We start from the raw sequence: 19,454 nt of genomic DNA, 5'->3' as shown, positions 1-19,454 counted from the left end.
CCCCTGAAACAATATTCAAGACTGATTGGAGGCATTTAGAAGGGGAGCAGTTTGTGATTTTCACTTTTTGTATCTTATCAGCTTTTTAACAAAGGTTGGGATAGGACAAAGGTCATAACATCATTTGCTTCATGGATTATGGGCTCCAAAGGGGCCTTAAGAAGACAGCTCTAACCACAATTCTATAACAGACAGGACTACTTGCTCCCTGAGCCATCTGTTGTGGGTGTGTGTGCTCTTAAAGACTCCCATGGAAGGAAAAGCCACATCTTTGAATTAAAATATCTGCTTTCATCAGTTTCCTTTGCCTCAAATGAGGTCTGTTGTAATTATTTCACTCTTGAGAACTAAAGCTGCAAAGGAAAAGGCTGGGATACATTATCCTTCCACGGGCACTTGCTTTTCTTTCTTCTGGGGCCATAGCAACTCTCCACAATGCCCAGCTGTGACTCTGTTCTGCAAAGACAGATTTTAATGTAAAAAGAACGAGCTACATCAATGCAGCTTCAGAGCTGTTTAAAATATAATTGAGAACACTGCAGAAGGACAGTTATAATGAGGAACTGAGTGGAAGGAAACTAGTTGGTGCCCCCCGGCCCCTGCTTCAAAGCATCCGTTACTCCCAATGTGTTGTGAACGTGTTACAACTTCCACATGAAGACCCTTACACTGTAAAAAGTGTCTTTTGGGTTAAAGTGATCAAACATCAGAAGGCACTTCGCAGACGATTAATTTGGTGTCAGACAACATAACCTGGAGAACAAAAGCCTGGGCCACGAAAATGGAATATTAATCTTAGACAATGTCCTCTCTCCTTCCTTCCCTCTCTCCCTTCCTTCCTTCCTTCTCTCCTCTCTTCTCCTTTCCTCTCTTCTCCTTTTATTTCCTTTCCTTCCTTCTTTTAAAGAGAGGTGCTGGGTATACTCATTTTGGTAAATGATAAATATTCCTCCTTTCTTTCCATGTTCTCTCTCCCATCTCTATTCAAATAGGCATGTGAACTTTGTGTTGCAGGTAATGGGGCAGCTGAGAACCAAGTGTTAATTTATTTGAACAGACTGGGCCTATCTCATTCTGAAAAAGCAGTGCTGGAACGTTCTGGATGGGGTCTTTGTCCCAGAATAAGGCACTGGCTTTGCAGCACTGGAAGGTGAGCTGAGAAGGGAGCTTATAGTGCTACTGGCCATTTCCCTAACACCTGCCTTGACTTGGGAAATGGAATTGTTTGCTGCACTGTGGCTCCTGGTTAGATGTCTAAGACAGAGGGTTCTTTGGGCTCTGTTTCCTCACTCGATGACCCCTGGGCCATCTCCTGATGGAAATGGGATAATTGAGAAAAGCAGGCAATTTGGCAAAAAGGAGCTCATTTAGGTGTCAGGGGGCCCAGGATCTCAGGGGCAGTGTTCCTGGGAGCGGGGTGGAGGGGAAGAAATGTGAGCTGAATGAAGACGGAGCTGGCACACTGAGAGGGCCTGGGCAGAACTTGGGGAAGGCCACGGTCAATCAGCAGGAGGATGGTGGCTGGAAAAGAAGTCAGAACGATCCTCACAGCAAGAACACTGGGTAGTGGGGCGCCTGGGTAACTCAGTGGGTTAAAGCCTCTGCCTTTGGCTCAGGTCATGATCCCAGGGTCCTGGGATCGAGCCCCGCATCGGGCCTTCTGCTTAGCAGGAAGCCTGTTTCCCCTCATCTCTCTGCCTGCCTCTCTGCCTACCTGTGATCTCTGTCAGTTAAATGCATGGATAAAATCTTAAAAAACAAACAAATACCGGGTAGACTGCGCAGTGTGAAATGCCGCCAAGAGACAGGAGGATGAGAATGAAGAAGAGACCTTAATTTTGTGGAGGGGGATTGGTGACTTTGAAAAACCTCCGAAGTGGGGATTTGGGCCACTTTATACTTCTGTAGTTCCTCGACTCTCCTCTCCCAATGTATTTATTAGATCCTTAAATTATTTATTCTTGATTTCTTTCAGATTCAAGAGAAAGGTTATTAAAGTTCTTGTTCAACTGGTATTCTTTCTAATTTTACTCCAGGCCAGCCTCTTGCCACGTTTTATCCCAGTTCTTACCGGAATCTCAGTTTGTCTCTTGGATTTTTTTCTTCATTTTCAGAGACCGGACTAGCTTATAATAATACTACTACTGTTTCGTTTGTTTTTAGATTTTATTTATTTGACAGACAGACAGAGAGCAAGCAGAGGGAGTGGCAGAGGGAGAAGCAGGCTTCCCACTGCATAGGGTGCCCAATGCGGGGCTCAATCCCAGGACCCTGGGATCATGACCTGAGTCAGAGGCAGACATTTAACCAACTGAGCCACCTAGGCGCCCTAGTAGTACTATTTTTGTAATAATTATTAGCAGTAGCTTTGGTACTATAATATCTGAGTGCTTACAATTCCCCAGACATTGTACTGAGAGCTTCACTTAATGCCTTCTCTTATAATCTTTCCAATGTCATGAGGTTAGAGCTATTTTTGTGGTCCATTTTACAGATGAGTAAACTGAGGCACAGAGGGGCAAAGGGACTTTCAGGAACCTATTGCTAGATATTGGCAGAGCTTGGACTTGAAGTCCCATCTGTCTGATGTCAGAGAAAAGGCCTGCCTTCTTGGTAGTAGTAGAGTGCCTTAGAAGCTGAGTCTATAAAAGGAGGAAGAAAATGGCTACGTGGGGACTCTGAGCCACTTGCCCCAGAGTTCTTTGAGGATAGCTGTAGACACCCATGGTGGCAGAGGCAGGGTACCTGTTCCACAAGCGAGCTTTCTCTCTCAGGCCCAGGAATAACATTTCCAGTCTCCCTTGCAATTCAATTAGGGATGGTTATGTGACTGCATTCTGGCTAACAGAACGCAAGTTGGAAGTGATGTACGCCGCTTCCGGGCTTGGCCATAAAATCCTTTCATGTGTGATGAGCACAGTGACACTGTCAGAAACACAGAGCCTTGACGTGGAAGGAACCTCAATCCTGGATCACCTGCTGGAAGGGTCATCTGATGACCAAAAGCACTTGCATTTGTGTCCTCCATACCAGTGAGTAAACGTCTCTGTTGGGCCGTCTTTGAGATGGTGAGCTTTATTTGTTAGAGCAGTCGGTGTTGTCCTAACTTAATACACCCACACACTATGGAGGTCCTGATTCTTGGCTCAGAGCTCAGTCGGGTAGTGAGGGGGAAGGCAAGCCATCTCAGGAAAGAAGTGAACAAGGAAGACCCGGGTTTTGTGGCCAGTTGCAAAATGACAAGAAATAATGATTGTCAGGCCAACGAGAGGCTAATGATTACAGAATGTCAAGTCTGGGGTTTGCTGGTTAGTCTTCCTCTCATGCAAACTTCTAATGCAAGGAGCTCACCATATGACCTTAGGAGTCAGTGGAAAATTCTGGAGAGTCCTGAATTCGTGTGCAAAATCACACAGACCAACTTGACCAAGGGAACCTGGCCTTTCCCCAAATTTCCCCAAATTCCCCAAGGGGTATGCACTCAAAAGAGTAAAGAACCCCAGTTGTAAGCTCAACACAATCCGTGTAGGAGGCTTATTTAGAACAGAAATGAAAACCCCAATTTGGCTGAATGTTCTGGATTTTGCATTTTTTCCTTGGGATTTCCACCCCCCCCCAACACCACTTGTACATTGTAAAACTATAAAAGGAGAGCTTTTCTTAAACCCAATACATTAGCAGACAGTACAAGTGTCAACAAGCAAGTGAGCTTGTCCAGGTGAGGGGAGTCACGAATATAACACATAGTTGTCCTGCGGCCAAACAGCGCATTAGGCCAATAGTCATAGGACTAAAAGTGAGCCTTGATCGCTGTTTACCATCTGGCCTACCAGCTTTCTCTCCTCTGTACCAGTAGTCCCCCTTATCCACAGGAGACACGCTCCAAGACTCCCAGTGGGTGCCTGAAATCGCAGATAATACTCAACCCTACACATACTGTGTTTTTTCTTATACATACATACCTACGATCAAGTTTGATTTATAAATTAGGCACAGCAGGAGATTAGTAATAGAACAGAACAACTCTAACAATATAATGTAGTAAAAGTAATATGAATGTGGTCTCCATCTCAAAATACATGACTGTCCTGGGGCTCCTGGGGCGCTCAGGGAGTTAAGTGTCTGACTCTCGATTTTGGCTCAGGTCATGATCTCAGGGTCGTGAGCATGAATCCTACAGTGGGGGACTCTGAGCTCAGTAGGGAGTCTGCTTTTTTCTCTCTCCCACTGCCCCCCCACTCATGTGCGCGCGCTCTCTCTCTCTCTCTCTCTTTCTCAAATAAATAACCAGATCTTTAAAAACTATATATCGGGACGCCTGGGTGGCTCAGTGGGTTAAAGCCTCCGCCTCCGGCTCAGGTCATGATCTCAGTGTCCTGGGATCGAGTCCCGCCATCGGGCTCCCTGCCCAGCGGGGAGCCTGCTTCCTCCTCTCTCTCTCTCTGCCTGCCTCTCTGCCTGCTTGTGATCTCTCTCTGTCAAATAAATACATTAAAAAAAATCTTAAAAAAAATAAAAACTATATATCTTACTGTCCTGTACTCTCCCTTCACGTGATGATGCGAGATGATAAAAGGTCTGTGTGATGAGATGAAGTGGGGGGAATGACAGGCCTTGTGACATAGCGTTGGGCTACAGTGAAAGGAGGATCACCTGCTTCCCGACTACGGCTGACCCTGGGCAGCTGAACCCACGGAAAGAAAAACCGAGGATGGGAGTGGGGGGCACTGCTGTGTTTTGGAAGTGTCTTCACCCTTCAAGTGCCTTGTGGGCACCTCCTTCTCCAACATACCTTCCCTGATCCTGCTTTTCCCTTCTTAATCTCCTGGCCCATCTCATCATCTCATTTAATTATTCTGTATGTACAATGAACTCCCACAAGAGCCATCACCAAGAGAAGGACCAGGTCTGTGCATTAGGCCTCTTTTGTATTCACCAGGGATGCTCGGGAGAGGCCTGGCCTCACGCGACACACTCTGTCCGCACTTGTCTGTGGAGGGGTCATCAGAGGAAAAACACAAACAACCAGACCAGGAGATACAATTCCTGATCCTTAAAGACCTCTTAGGAACAGTGCAGCCTGGGATTGTTGCTGGTGGCCGACATTTACTGATTGCCTGCCCTGGGCGAGGGTCGAAGCCAGATACTTACTCATTCAATCGACAAATATTTATTGAGCACCTATAGGGTGCAGGGATCTGTTCTAGGTTCTGGGGCTGTATCAGTGAATAAGATAGCAAATTTCTCCCCATGAGAGTGGTGAATGAATTTCATCCTGACCAAAGTTAGGGTGCAGATGGGAGGAAGTAGAGGCTAAGAGAAGTGAAGGACATGCCTTAGATCACACAGCTAGGGAGTGAGTGTTGATCTGACTCTGTGTCCCAGGGGCTTGTCAACCCAGCAGGGGGGAAGGGAAAAGAGAAATGAAAGATAGAGGCAATTTACAGAAAAGTTCTGTTTATTGTTCTTCTGTGTCTTCTTTACATAGGAATGAAAAACTTCTTTATGTCAAAACATACATACTATACACAAAACAAGAGAACTAGGAAAACATGTTGGCTAATGAGGAATACATAAAGTTAGTGTTCTTTTTTTCTTTTTTTCAGTTTACTTATTTATGAAGTTATTTAAATAATCTCTGCCCCTAAAGTGGGGCTTGAACTCACGACCCTGAGATCAAGACTCGTGAGCTCTTCCAACTGAGCCAGCCAGGCACCCCCAAAGTTAACATTCTTCATACAGTTTTATAAATCAGTAAGAAACACATTCCAAAAGAAAGTGAGGAGAAGATATTTGTATGTGACACGTACATACAAAGAAGCCAGAAACATGAAAAACGAGAAAACCTCGCAAGGAAGAGAAGAAATGCATATTAAAATAGCAATGGGCTTCCCTTTCTCTTTATCAAATGGGCATTTCTTTAAGGGATGATGCTGAGTGTTGATGGGGATACAAGAACAGGATCTTTCATTCCAGCTTTAGTGATCAATTTTAGGATGTTTTCAAACTGATGGATTCCTCTACCTCTTTAAAATAACAGGGATTTGAAAAGCATCTTTTTTCTCCCTACCTTTCAAAGAGTGTTTTCCAATTTTTTCCCTACAATGAATATGTATCCTTTTCTATAATTAACAATATACATATATGCATTTTTTAAAATTCTATAAATATTGAAGAGAAGATGAGGAAGAGATTTTATTGGTTTTTTACATGCAGCTGAGCATGGTCCTAACCTCAGAGTAGAGGAGCAAATTCATCGTCGGCAGTTTCCAATGTATCTGATTGCGTCCTCACCTGGCCCGTCTGTGGTTCCCTTCCTCGCCGCTCCTGGGCAGAGCCCCCTCACCAAGTGCTCCAGTTCCCCGAGCGACGTCTGTGTGGTTTCTCTGGTTGCTGTGTCAACTGCCTTTATCGAGGTGGTTCGCAACCCCGGCTGCACTCCAGAACCACCTGGAGTGATTTGAAAAATAGTCATACCAGGTCCATCCCCAACTACTTCACTAAGGCTGTCTGTGATTTCATGTTAGTGTTGTTGAGAACCAGGAGCCTGTAGGCTGGATCCGGCTATGTACGTCTAGTTATTCTTTGTGCCTGGGTCTAGGTCATGTGGTAGAATACAGGCTTGTTGAATTGAGTTAAATAGGTGTGGTTTCCCAGGCCTCCAGCATCAAGAATTCTGATTTTGCTGCTTCTCTCTGTGTGTGTGTATGTGTGTGTGTGTTTGTTTTTTTTTGGATGGTAACTCAAGGTGACAAACAGAGACGCATAAAAGGTGTCAGATCTCTATGTGAGTCAGCACACCGTTCTTTCAAAATTTCAATTCCTGGGTTGTTATAGTTCAAAGCACCTGCAGTTCCTTCCAGGTTGCCTTTTTTTTTTTTTTTAAATAAATTATTGTGTGTGTGTGTGTGTGTGTGTGTGTGTGTTTAAAGATTGTATTTATTTATCTGACAGGGAGAGAGAGAGAGAATGAGCAAAAGCAGGGGGAGCAGCAGAGGGAGAGGGAGACACCTCCCCCTGAGCAGGGCACCCCATGTGGGGCTCGATCCCAGGACCCTAGGATCATGACAGGAGCCGAAGGCAGACGCTGAAGGACTGAGCCACCCAGGTGCCCCTAGTTCCAGGTTTATTGTGAAAATTTCAAAGCAAGATGAATTTTGATTCATTTAGTTTAACAAAGGAGTATGCGTCATTGCACTGTGTGACAGAAGCAACAGTGTGCCACCAAAGGATGTGTTACTGTATTTATTCATCTCTGGCACTTGGTAGGTGCCCAATAAATATAAGATGAATGAATGAATGAGTGAATGGCTGAATGAATGAATGACAAAACTGAAGCCAGGAGAGTACAGTGTCTCTAAATTCATATTTGTCTCTTTGAAGGGTTTCTAGCTCCTCCAAGTACTACCTATCCTACTTTTCACCACTACATTTGTCTTTGGAACTTAAGTTGAATATCACCGTTTTTGGTGAGTGGGTTGCTCGGAACAACTCGCCCTAGATCATCGTCAAAGTAAACCAACCTAGGGGCTAGGGCAATATTCTAGAGCATTCACTCCAGAACCTGGGCACCTGTAGATGATCTGTCAGTTTCTCAGACGCCAGCATTTGCTCTCCTACCAAATTCCCCCTTCCTCGCTGCTCTGATGAAAGACTCTAAAACCCAGGTATGAGCCTCCCCAAATTTCTCCCGTTGCATCTGCTTGGTCGACAGCGGTGGTACTGTGAAAGCAAATGTCACCGCAACAGCCATAATTTAAGACGTCCTTTTAAAAAATTTCAATTTCATCATTTCACAGAAGAATAGATCAATATTTCTACAGTTAAGAGTTTAGTTAAAAACCCTGCTGTGCAATGAAATAATGCATCTGCTATTGGCGTAGAGCGACTGGGATGTTAATTCCCTGGTTTTGTGTCAGTTAAGGGCAAATTAGCCTTCCAGCACCAGTCATGACTCATTATGTCATTATGGGGAAGGCACTTACTGTACCTCCACTACTATGCAATTTAGATCCAATAAAAATTGTGACAGCGTTTTTATCCACTTCATTAAGCTACTAATTTCTTGTAAAAAAATGTACATTAATCTTTTTATAGCTTCATGCAGAGTGGCATATTTTTAGACTCTAACATTGATTAGGTCCTGGTTAAGAATAATTTTCACAGTACTTTTAAGAAATGTAAATAAAGTTACAATAATTTAATTTTTCAACATAGTTATGACAGTATTGATCTTAAAATGAACATGTTGGCTGAATTAAATGTGTAGCCCAAATGAAATACAGACTGAATATTTAAACATGCAACAAATTACAAAGCACGGCTTAACAATACCCTGCAAACAGAATGAAGAGAGGGAGCGTGAACCTCCATGGAACATATTAATTGCTCACATTTTAAAAGATGTAAATGGGGATTTTTTTTTGACATCTGACTTTTCATACCCAAATGTTTAAAAAATACAGTAAAAAATTGTCTTCCTCCTTTGATTTTTCGTTCTTTGTTAAGTATTTTAATGGCCCTTCTGCCTGAATGCATTAGGGAAAAGTAGAAAAGGGAAAAGTTCCCTCTACCAAGGTTGTGATATTAACCTGGAGTCAGAGATGTGCCCGAGATTTTCAGAGGTTTCTGTGGGCAGTCTAGGGTGTTTGCTGGCTGGAGCTGCTCCTAGTCACTCCAAGAACCCACTCTCCCCAGGTCATTTTTGAACAGGACGAACCAAGCCATGAGTCACGTCCTCACTGGCCGCAAAGGCGAGCTCGAAATGCTGGCTGATATTTGACGCAATTATGTAGATTTCCCGTTAGATCCTGGCCGGCCATGCTGGACTTGTCTCCTTGCTCTGGACTCCTTGCACTACATTCTGACTTTGGCCCCTTCTGACAGTAGTGCTTTCTGCTTTCCCACACCAGGGAACCCCAGCTCTGTCCCGGCTTCTCACCCTACCCTGTTCTAGCCCCTTGGCGAGTGTCCACAATATCAGCCCCCAACCCCCCCCCCCCCCCCCCCCCCCACCCCCCCCCCCGGGGACACACAGGGAGTGAGAGGCGGGGCGGGAACCATTCACTGTTATCACAGGGCACACGAGAGCTCTCCGACAGTGCTGAACTGGAGTCAAAGACTTCTGTTCTCCCAGAGAAGAGCGTTGTCCCCTCTCCAAGCACGTCCCTGTCTCCTGTGAGGAGGCTTTGTGAGGGGTGAGTACAAAAGGCGGCTACAGAACCAAAGTTCTAGCGCTGAAAGGCCTCCCTCTCTATGTGGGAATTCCTCCTGGGACATCACTGGCCAGCTACGTATGGATGCTTCCGATGCTGGGAAGCTCACTTCGAAAAAATTATTTGAATTTATTGAGTCCTGTCTCTTTCCCAAAAGGACTGACAGTGAGTGTCGAGAAGAGCTTCCTGCCTCATCCCATGATCACGTTCATCGGGACAGGGCTCGTGGGAGCTGTTCTGAGTCCTGCCGGCAGCCGGTCACGGTCATGTCTCAGGATGAAAGATGCTGCAGCCGCTGTGAAGGGTAATGATGATCCTCTTACCGGTGCCCAGGTCCCTGGTTCTGATGGTGTGATCGTCCCCAGGTAGGCTAGTGTGGGGCCAGCAGCCTGTCCTTAGCCTGTGGCCCAAGCAGCATCTTCTCTGGTCCTTGGTTCCTCTCTGGAAATGGTCCTTTTGCTCTCCGGCTGCCCCGGGCCCTGAGCTCACGCAGAGCATCCTTCCCTGGGGTTTCTCTAAAGCCACTCCTCTTCGCTGCAGCCACTTTCTACTGTTTATGGCTGAGCCACGCTGCTCCTCAGAGGGAATCTCATTTCAGCTGAGCAGGGCTTTACCCATTAACCCACTAAGAAGAGCAGTCAGGCTCAGCCTTCTTCTCATAAGAGCATCACTGCCTCTCGGTGAGGCAGTCAGATAAACTGCAACCCAGAGAGGCAAAGCGACAAACCCACGGCCACACAGCTGTGAGGCGGAGGGAGCCAGGATGAGCACCCTGGCCTTCTGCCTGGGGATCCCGTGCTCAGTGCATCAGAGCTTACAAAATGGCCAAGAGCTTGGACAACCGGGGGGATGGGAGGAGTGGGTAGGGGAGATTTGGGCTCAGACTCTAGCTCCCACTTACGAGTTGACTTGGGTTGGGTAGTTACCTAACTTCTCTGAACCTCTGCTTCCTCTTGTATGAAGTGGAAATCAATGCTTTTGTTTTGTTTTTAAGATTTTATTTATTTATTTGACAGACAGAGATCACAAGTAGGCAGAGAGGCAGGTGGTGGGGGAGCGGAGTGGAAGCAGACTCCCTGCTGAGCAGAGAGCCAGATGTGGGGCTCAATCCCAGGACTCTGGGATCATGACCTGAGCCGAAGGCAGAGGCTTAACCCACTGAGCCACCCAAGTGCCCCTGGAGATCAATGCTTTTTAACTTCCCATGGTCGTGGTGAGGGCAGCATGAGGCAAAATGTGAAACCCTCAGGCTCATAGCTGGCACACAATGAACTCAATAATGGTTGCCATTATTATTATTACTGTCATTACTATTACTTCATTCGAACCTCACCATGACCCCCTCTCCCCGTGGTGGGTATTTATTTATGAATATTCATAATCACAATAGCTGAAACTGACAGAGGGGAAGGCGAGGCTGGGCATAGTTGGTTAGGATGCCCCCAGAACCTTTATTTCTATATTTCCCCTTTATTTCTCTGCCCAGGCCCAGCCTCACTTTGTCAAACTCCAACACCAGAAGGCTCCTGTCCTCTTTCTTCCTTTCCCTTGCCCAGGCTCAAGGCTGCGGGGCCCCACGGCTGGGTGGCTTCGGGTCCTCTAGGGGGCCACCTGGGTGGCACGGAGGCAGGGGCTAGGGCAGCAGGAACCAGCGCGGAGGAGGAGCGGGCCTGTACCTCAGGCACCCAGCCCCTCTCTCCAGGAAACACCCGTATGCTGGGGTCAGGTAATTACTCCCGGCAGAAATCTCTTTCAACTTAAGTATAGGGTTGTGCATGTGACGCTGTCTGCAAGGAAGCCTAGAGGACCGGCGGGAGGTTAAGTTCTGTTTCTCTTCAAAACAATGATTCCCCCGAGGATTGATATAAATACTCCGTCAGTTTCTTATTATGAGAATGTGAAGGAGCGGGTGGTTGCATCTTTCTAATTAAGACTTGAAGAAATAAAGTCAATGACAGGGACTAAATTAGACTTGGACGGTTGTCGCCCTCCCTGTCCTTCTGTTCCCGGTACACCTTGGTTCCCTCCGGGGACCGGCGCGCGGGCCTGGTTCTGCGCTCCCAGGCAGGCCCGGCCCCCCACGCCCCAAGCAGGAGCTGAGCTGGCTGCGAAGTCCCTAGTAGGAGGGGCTTGCTTTTGCAAGCTCTTTTGCCAGATGGCATTTGATACGAATATTGATGTTAATGGCGTTTGGATAATGACGCTGTCTGTGGCAGGGGCTTTATTACTGTTATGAACGGTGCGGTCCAGGAGGGAACCATTCCGTTTAGTTACCTTTGTGTGTGAGTTGCAAATGTTTAACAGACAATTATCAGGAGACGGAGTTCTAGGGGATTTGGGTTATTTCTGGATTCCACCGCAGGGCTCGAAATCAGTGCGCGCAGAGGAGCCCAGGCGCTTTGGAGGAGCGGGTCGGGGCTGCCTGAGCTCATTTCCTTTCTGCAGAGACTGGTCACCTTAAGTCTTCCCCGTTTGATTTTGCCATTCTCGGGTTGGTGGGCGGGGAGGGGGGGGGGTCTGCTTTGTTGCCACCTCTCCATACCAGATACTTCAAAACCCTACCTTTTACACTTCCTGGGGGAGTTTGAGCTTCTTCCTATTAAAAATGAATAATAAAATCCTCCGCTTTCATCCTAATGGGGTTAGTAGGAGGTGTTTAGCTTTTTATAGCTACCTCGATGATCGAATGAGGCAGATGAAGCCATCACAAAATTAAGGAAGAGGTCATCATTAGAAGGCCAGGGACCAAAGCCTCTTAAAAGCATTCCTGGTCTTAATTCAAAGCGCCTCTCTGGAGAGCTTCAGGGAGAAGAGGTTGTGGGTTTCCTCGGTTGGAACCAAAGCTTTGGCAAGGTGGGGACCCATGTGGCAGGCTGCTGGGCAGGGGCTGTGAAGGCCCAGGCTCCATAGAGCAAGTGTGACACTTGCAAGATGGATTATCTGGGGGGTAGCTGGGCCTGTTTCCCTGCATCAGGCAGAAACCTGCCCTGGTGAGAAATGGATGAACGTAGGAGTGGGTCCTTAGGTGTTTTGGGGGTTCTAGAAAATGGCTTCAGAGACTGGGCTGGAGGATGCCTCTGACCAAATGCTCCTGGGATCTAAGATATCAGGCAAAATGGGAAATCAGGAGGCTGAGCTGAACTTCTGGAAACAGCATAAAAATGGATTGTTGTGTGTGCTCCCAGCATAGCTCTGAATCTGAATACAAAATAGAGAAGATGCTCTTTTGCTCCTTTCAGACTAATGATTTTGTCCTTTTTCCCTCTCCTCCTCGTTTTATTTCTTCATCTATAACATCTGCAAGAGGGCAGCCAGACAAATAAAACTGCGCTAAGCTCGCCTAATGCCAGCCATTGATCCAAGGGTGGGACCCGATTAATCAATGGGATTTTAGCGGTGCTCTCATCCCTAAGGGACATCAGGCCCGCAGACAGCTCTTGCCTCTGCAGAGGGGAGGAATTTGAGAACAGATGCAGCTGATTCTGTGTGTGGGTTCTAGGAGGTGGTGAGAGGTGGAGTGCTCACCCCCCCCCCCCCCCAGGAAGAGACTTTGTGGCAGTTTTAGACAACCTTGGGTGTTTGATTGTCTTGCTTTGGGGATGTTTGCTTGCTCTGCAGTGTGACCTCATTGCAGGATTTGCTGGACTCCAGGGCTGGGCCCTGCAGGAGATGGGAAGGGATTTTTAGAACAGAGAAAACCTCACCCAACATACTAGGCACCTCCCACATAATGGCAAGCCTGGGGAATCATCTCTAACCCTCTCACTGTGCGGTAGAAGATATGGGCCCAGCAAGGGAAGAGACTTGCTCAAGGTCACACAGTGAGTTGGAAATGCTGTGGAACCAGAATTCAAGTGTCCCAGGAGACAAGCTCTTTGCCTTTCCTGTGTCTGTAAGAATGAGTCAGGAAATTTGTTGCAGTTGCATGAAAGACTCAAGGGGTTGATACATGTGGTTCTAGAGAATTCAGGCAGGGTATAGATCCCCAGACTGAAGAATTCAATTTGAAAAAATTATATCTAAAAAATAGGCTGGATAATCCTTTTCTTCCATTTTCTTGAACACATTTTTAGTGTTAGCTATCACACATATGTAGAAGAGTTCATAAAACACAGATACAATCTGACAAATAATTCGTAAAGGAAATGCTTTTGCAAACACCATGGGGGTCAAGAAATAGAGTATTGCCAACCCCCCAAAAGCCCACTGTGTGCCCCTCCCTTATCTCAAGCCCTCCCTCCTAGAAGTCACACCTATCTCCACTATTGTGATGACCCCTTACTAATTTTCCTTTATAAATTTTCAACAAAAATAGCTTCTTGGTGCCTGCTTTTAAACTTTGTATCAGTGGAATCCTCCTTTATGCATGTGCTCTTTGTGTCTTGTTTCTTTGATTCAACATTAGAGATTCACTCCTGTTTTTGCCCATAGCTGAATTTTATTCCTTTTTATTACTAGTGATTTTTTACATGAAAATTATTTTAAAGAAACCACCAGAGCTCTGCCCTGTGACATAAAGTGTGATTTTTGATATAGTTCAGTCCAGGGGTTGGGTTTGGGGACAAGGGTGCCCCAGAGAGGTTTTTTTTTTTAATTTTAATTTTTTTTTTTAATATTTTGGTTCTGTTTGCCCAGACCAAATACCAATATCTTTTTATAGCTTTAGGGACTTGTTTCATGAATTCCTTGAAAACATAAACTAATTTAAGGGATGCAGGATTGTGCTGGAGTCCAGATTTCCACAGTGCTGAGCAGGAGAAGGAACCCCAGAATTCCTTGCTTTGCAAATGAGGTGCTTAACCTAGACTGTGAGTCCCCTGCGGGTAGGAGCTATTTTATAGGTCTTACTTCTCCAAGGCCCAGTAAAGAGTCAGTCCCTAGCAGGAGATCAATAAACATTTGCCCAGGGCAGGAAAGAATGAAGATCATTCAGAGCAGCCCTCTGCAGGAAGCCTGGATTTCCTCAACAATACAGACTTCAGTGACCAATGATGAAGGAAAGAACTATGTCCTGATATCTTACGAGATTCCACCAAATGCAAAAAAGCCAGCTTCATGGTGGAGGCAGGAATCTTGATCATCCTTCGTACGTTTGTGGCTTATATTCAAAAGGACCCGAGAAAGGTCAGTGTTGACCAGAGATTCACCTATTTCTCAGGAAATCACATAAAAGGGAGTGTGGGATGAGACACTCATTAAAAACAAAGTATGCAAGGAGCATTTGCAGGTGGCTGTTGGAGGGCTGCCTAGGGCTGCTCCAGGTATCCTGCTCTGAGGAGTAGGATTTGGGGCCCCTGTGAAGCTTCTCTAGGAAGCTCTTGCACACCTGCTTAGTCCAGAAGGGAAGTTGAAATGAGGCCATCTCTGCAGGTTCAGCGGGTTGAGCGGGTTGGAGGGCAGTCTGCCCGTTCTCTCCCCTTCCCCAGCCAGGTCGGACATTGGGACAGCTACCATGGCAGCGGCAAATGCATATTGCTTGAATTATTGTTAAGTTTTAAAAAGCTCATTATTTACATAACTGTCTTAAAATATTTAGGACACTGAAGGCTTATTGCAGGATTGCTCCCCTGCCATTTTTAGGGCCCATGCAAGCTCTTAGAACTTTCGTGGTCTCCATACTGGAAGTGGAAACACACACACACACACACACACACACACACACAAAACCTGTACTTTTTTTTTTTTTTAAGGTATTCACTGTAATTTGCATGTATTTATTTGTGGGATTGTCCGCTAAGTCAACCTTCCCCACCAGATGTGAATCCCAGTTCTGTTTTGATCACCAGTTTTCAGCTGAGGACTTAATAGGTACTTGGTGATGGGTAAATATTTGTTGAATGAATGATGGGTGAATGCGGAGGGGTCTGGCTCAGTTGTGGGTTGAAGAAAAAGGATGGGTCCTCCTCTGACCCCATTCAGGCCTCAGTGAAGGACGGTTCGGAGCTCTCAGCTGAGAACCACCGCCCGAGCCCCCGGAGAGCCCTGGAAGGCGCCGCGGGGAGGCCCGCCTTCCTGGAAAGCCTTGCTTGGAATTGTCTTCAAAAGCTGCGACGCAGCCCCCGGAGTTTGAGCACGAATAAATCATTAGCATTTTATTTACAATTCTGGGTTTACAATTCCTAGAAAAGGATCCTGCTGTTCAGTGCGGATTCCTGCTTTGCTGCCTTTCCGCAGCGCCTCCTTCCTCTCCCGTCTTTGGGGGAAGGGGTTAGCTCAAGATTTGTTTGGACCAGAGCAGGGTGGGGAGCCGACGCACAGAGGGGGTGGCCTCGAGGAACGAGGGTGCACCATTCCCGGGGTCTCGCGTTTCCCGACGACCCTGAGCGGAGAAGCCCTATCCTCTCTTTTCACCGGCAAGGGAGGTTTGATTCCAAGAGAGCCGGAGACTTGTCCAAGGTCACACGCAGCTCGTGCTGCGTTTGCACCCGAGTCCTTGGCCTCCAAGCCGAGCTGCCGCGGACCCCGGGAGCCCTCTCCGCCCCGGCCCGGCTCGGGTCCCCCCCATCCCCGTCGCCTGCCCGCCGCGCCCGCTAGATGGCAGCCTTGGTCTCCGCCGCGCCGAGCGCGCGCAGCCGGGGGCTCTGAGGGCGTCGCAGCCGCGCTCGGGACGGGTTGGCTGGAGGCCCCGCGGGCTGCTCCACGGGAGGCGCTGCAGTTGGCACCCAGGCCCGGGGTTGCAGAGTCCATGCGACCGAACGAAGAGAGTTGCTGGAAGCAGCCCAGGCTCCCCGTTCCCGAACTGGAGCGAGGGCTTGGTCCAGGCTCTCCCTGCGCGGGGTCCGAGGGCTCAGGGAGGGCTGCTGGGTGGCGGGCACTTCCTGCACTGGGCAACCCCCTGGGCAATGCGGGACGCGAGTCCAGGGCCGGATTGGGCCGGGTGAAATCCGCGGCGGGAGGCCACCCTGTCTAACCAGATCCGGTCACCTTAGACGTAGCCTACGGTTAAAAGTTAAAGCTTCCCCCCTCCGCCTCTCCCAGGCTTGGTTGTGATGAGCCTCGTACTAGCAGCGCAGGGGTCTGAAGTCAGTTTCCGCGGGTCCCTCAGCCACAGCGACGGTCCTCCCCCTCAACACCCACCGTGGCAGGTGGGATCACCCCCGCCCCTCCCCACGGTCCAGCTACTGGAGAGAGATGGCTGTTCGTGTCTAGGAGGTGGCCTTGAGTGGGGGAGGGGAGCTGGAGCGGGACAAACCTTGCCTTTCCCAGAGCAGAGAGAAGGTGGCTCCCAGGGACTGGGGTCAGTCCTATTGTCTCTGGAAAGTGTGATATGAAGTATCAATTGATTTTATCACCCCCTTTCTTTGAGGCTCCAGTTTTTAGGGTCTCTGCCTTCAAGGGTCTACATTACTCTGCCGGGAGCTGCCTCCCGGGCAGGTGAGCTCTACAAACATCTCTCACCTCCCTTCTCCAGTGAACTTCCTTCTCTGGAGGTGGTTTCTGTGCTTTTTAGGAGGAAGGGGGCTCATCTGAATTTGTCTTGGCCTAATGGCTGTTTTTATGCATTGATCACTGACCGACTTGAACCGCTTCAGGTTCTGAGAAACCAGGTCTTGCCTTGGCACTTGGAGATGGGGACACCGAGGTTCAGAAGGGGGAAGACCTTTGTCAAGGTCACTCCAGGAAGTCCAGGTCTTCTACTTTAGGATTCTTGCTGCCAGATAGAAGACTTCTCTACTTAGTCCTTGCCAAATTCTTAAGTTTGCATTGATTTTGAGAAGCATCGGAGGCTGTGTTCCCCAGGGCATGGAGGGTTAGGTGCCAGGAGTGGGGTTAGGCGTTGAAGCCGCCTTGTTCTCCCTCCTGTGGCTCTCCAGGCTGTGCCTTCCCCAATCGGGGCCCTGCAGGTCAGGTCTGATGAGGGTGGCCACGGAGTTAGGGAATGGCGGTGGGAACAGCCATCGATTCTGTCACCCTGGGAAGGCGGCCTGCCTGGCGGTGGAGAGAGGTACAAGAACCGCACCCCCCACCCGTACCCCGTACCCCTCTGTTAAGATTAGAATTTCCATGAAAGAGGCGCTCTCTAATGGAGCCTGTCAAATCGGCTCAGGCCTCAATGGCTCAGAGCACACCCGCCGAGAGCCCTCCGAGTGTGGGATCCCATGCGTTAACTGTGCCTTGCGTGCGCACCAAGGACGCAGATTTCGATTTCGAAAGGGACTCGGATCTGGCACCTTGCAGGCCCGCCATCAAATTACTCGGTAATGACTCCACACAGCCGTGCCATCCGCGGGATCGCGGCGAGCCCGCCAGCCACGGAGGGGGTGAAGGTGAGTGTCCCCGAGGCTCCTGGGAGCGCAAGGGGCGGAGAGGGCCTCTCCGAACCCCCTGGGCAGGGCCCCCTTGGACGGCGTGCAAGCCCCCAGAGCGACCGTCCTTCCTGACGGTGGGAGAGGCTGTTGGGGGGAACCGCGAAACTTGTGTCGGCGGCGGCGTCAGTCTTGCAAAGCGGTAGCCAAGCAGTTTGCAGCGCGTTCTGTTCCCCGCGCTGCCGCCACCGCCTCGGCTCCTCTGCGCCTGCAGGGGAGGGGGAGGGGGAGGAGGTGACCGAGTTCACGTCCCCACCGCTGCCTCTCCGGGAGTGATGGATGGCTGTCTACTCAGGCGGGGGAGCGCCTACACAGCTCCCTCTGCAGGGAGCGGCGCTCAGCCTCCCACCCTCGGCGCTGCGGCTGCGGCAGACGCCCTGCCCCAAATGCTCGAGGGCTATGGGCTCTGGGTCCTGCAACCTGGCCAGTTGGTTGGCGCTAATGAGACCGGCGTCTCTGGTGTCATCCTGATCTGTGGCAGTCTTGCACACACGTCCATCCTGCCTTCCGGGCTCGACAGGCCCAACCTTTTACATCAGACCCACCGTCGGTCTTCGGAACTCCTATCTCTGAGGCGGAGCGGGTGCGGGAACTCACCTGAGTTATCTTCGGGTGGCATTTTGGGCCTGGGTTAGGGAACAGCTTACTTCTGGGAAGGCAGATCACAGAGGCTGGCTATTTGTTCATCTCTTCATTAAAAGATACGGCATTAAAAATTCCATTCATGGAAGGCTATAGTTAATCAATTATAGGAGTTGGATTCTATGTGGTCTTTCATTTCTCCCTCCCCTCAAATGTTCTTCTATATCTTCCCTAGTTGGGAATTCTGAAATCAAAACCTGGGAGTGGGAGTGAGGGTTGGGGAGGGGTAGATTGGGGAGAAGCCTCTCCTGTTGGAAGGGATTTTTTTTTTTTTTTTTTTTTTTCCCTCGCTCTTTGCCTCATTGGAGGGAATCCTTGGGTCCAGTTCACCATGCAAAACCAAAACCCAGCTGTAGCTTTAGGGCATGATGTGTGGATGCTACTGCCCTTGGGGGCCAAGGTGCTTTAAAAATTGACCTCACCAACAGTATGAACAATACTAATGATGCAAATAATAATGTGGGGCAGCTACATTTCTTGGGCACCTAGTATGGTTCGGGTACTGTGGATTTAATCTCCGTTATATTACTTAATCTTCAGAGTAGACCCCATAAAATCGGTGCTATTATTATTCCCATTTGGCACAGGACACTGAAGCTCAGAGAGGTTAATTGACTTGCCTAAAGTGACACAGCTGGAAAGGGACAGAGGCAGAACTCAGCTTAAGTTCTGATTTCAAAGCCTTGGGCTTAATTACTCTTCTCTGTTGTTACAGAAACTTGCAGCTATGTTGCTGCAAAGCACATTTGTAGGCTGGGAAATACCCTTTAAAATTCTTTTACAGTTTTGCAATGAATGGATATTTGGCTCTGCTGGTTCTCTCTCTCTCTCTCTCTCTCTCTCTCTCTCTTTTTTTTTTCCAAAGCAGACTGAAAAACAAAAACAAAAACACCCTAACTGTTGCTTTCCAATGGGTCAGCCAGATCAGAGGAGGAAGAAACTGCTGAGTTTCACTGTTGACTTTCATAAAAGAGAAGTTGCCTTAGAATTATTTGTCTTAAAAAAAGATCCATTAATGTAACTAATATTTAGTGCACTTACTGTGAAGTCATCTGGAGTGTCTTCCTTTTGCCACTGTACCCTCTTCCTGGCGTACCCCAGAGTCCATTCTGCTTGGCTTTCACCTTCTGTGAGGTTGTAAGAGGGCCACCCAATGAGAAAGCTCTGCAGAGACTGCTCAGCAGAACTGGCCCAGAGCCATGGAGAGTGAGAAACTTTCAAATTTCAAAACTGCCCTGGGCCAATTTAATAAACTTCTGCCACCTCCATCCTCTCCACATTTTTGAATTCT

Source organism: Lontra canadensis, unplaced genomic scaffold, assembly GCF_010015895.1.
Source record: "Lontra canadensis isolate GAN:19392208 unplaced genomic scaffold, GSC_riverotter_1.0 scaffold60, whole genome shotgun sequence".
Classification (NCBI taxonomy): domain Eukaryota; kingdom Metazoa; phylum Chordata; class Mammalia; order Carnivora; family Mustelidae; genus Lontra; species Lontra canadensis.
The sequence above is the reverse complement of the archived record's forward strand: the minus strand, read 5'-3'. Positions refer to the sequence as shown.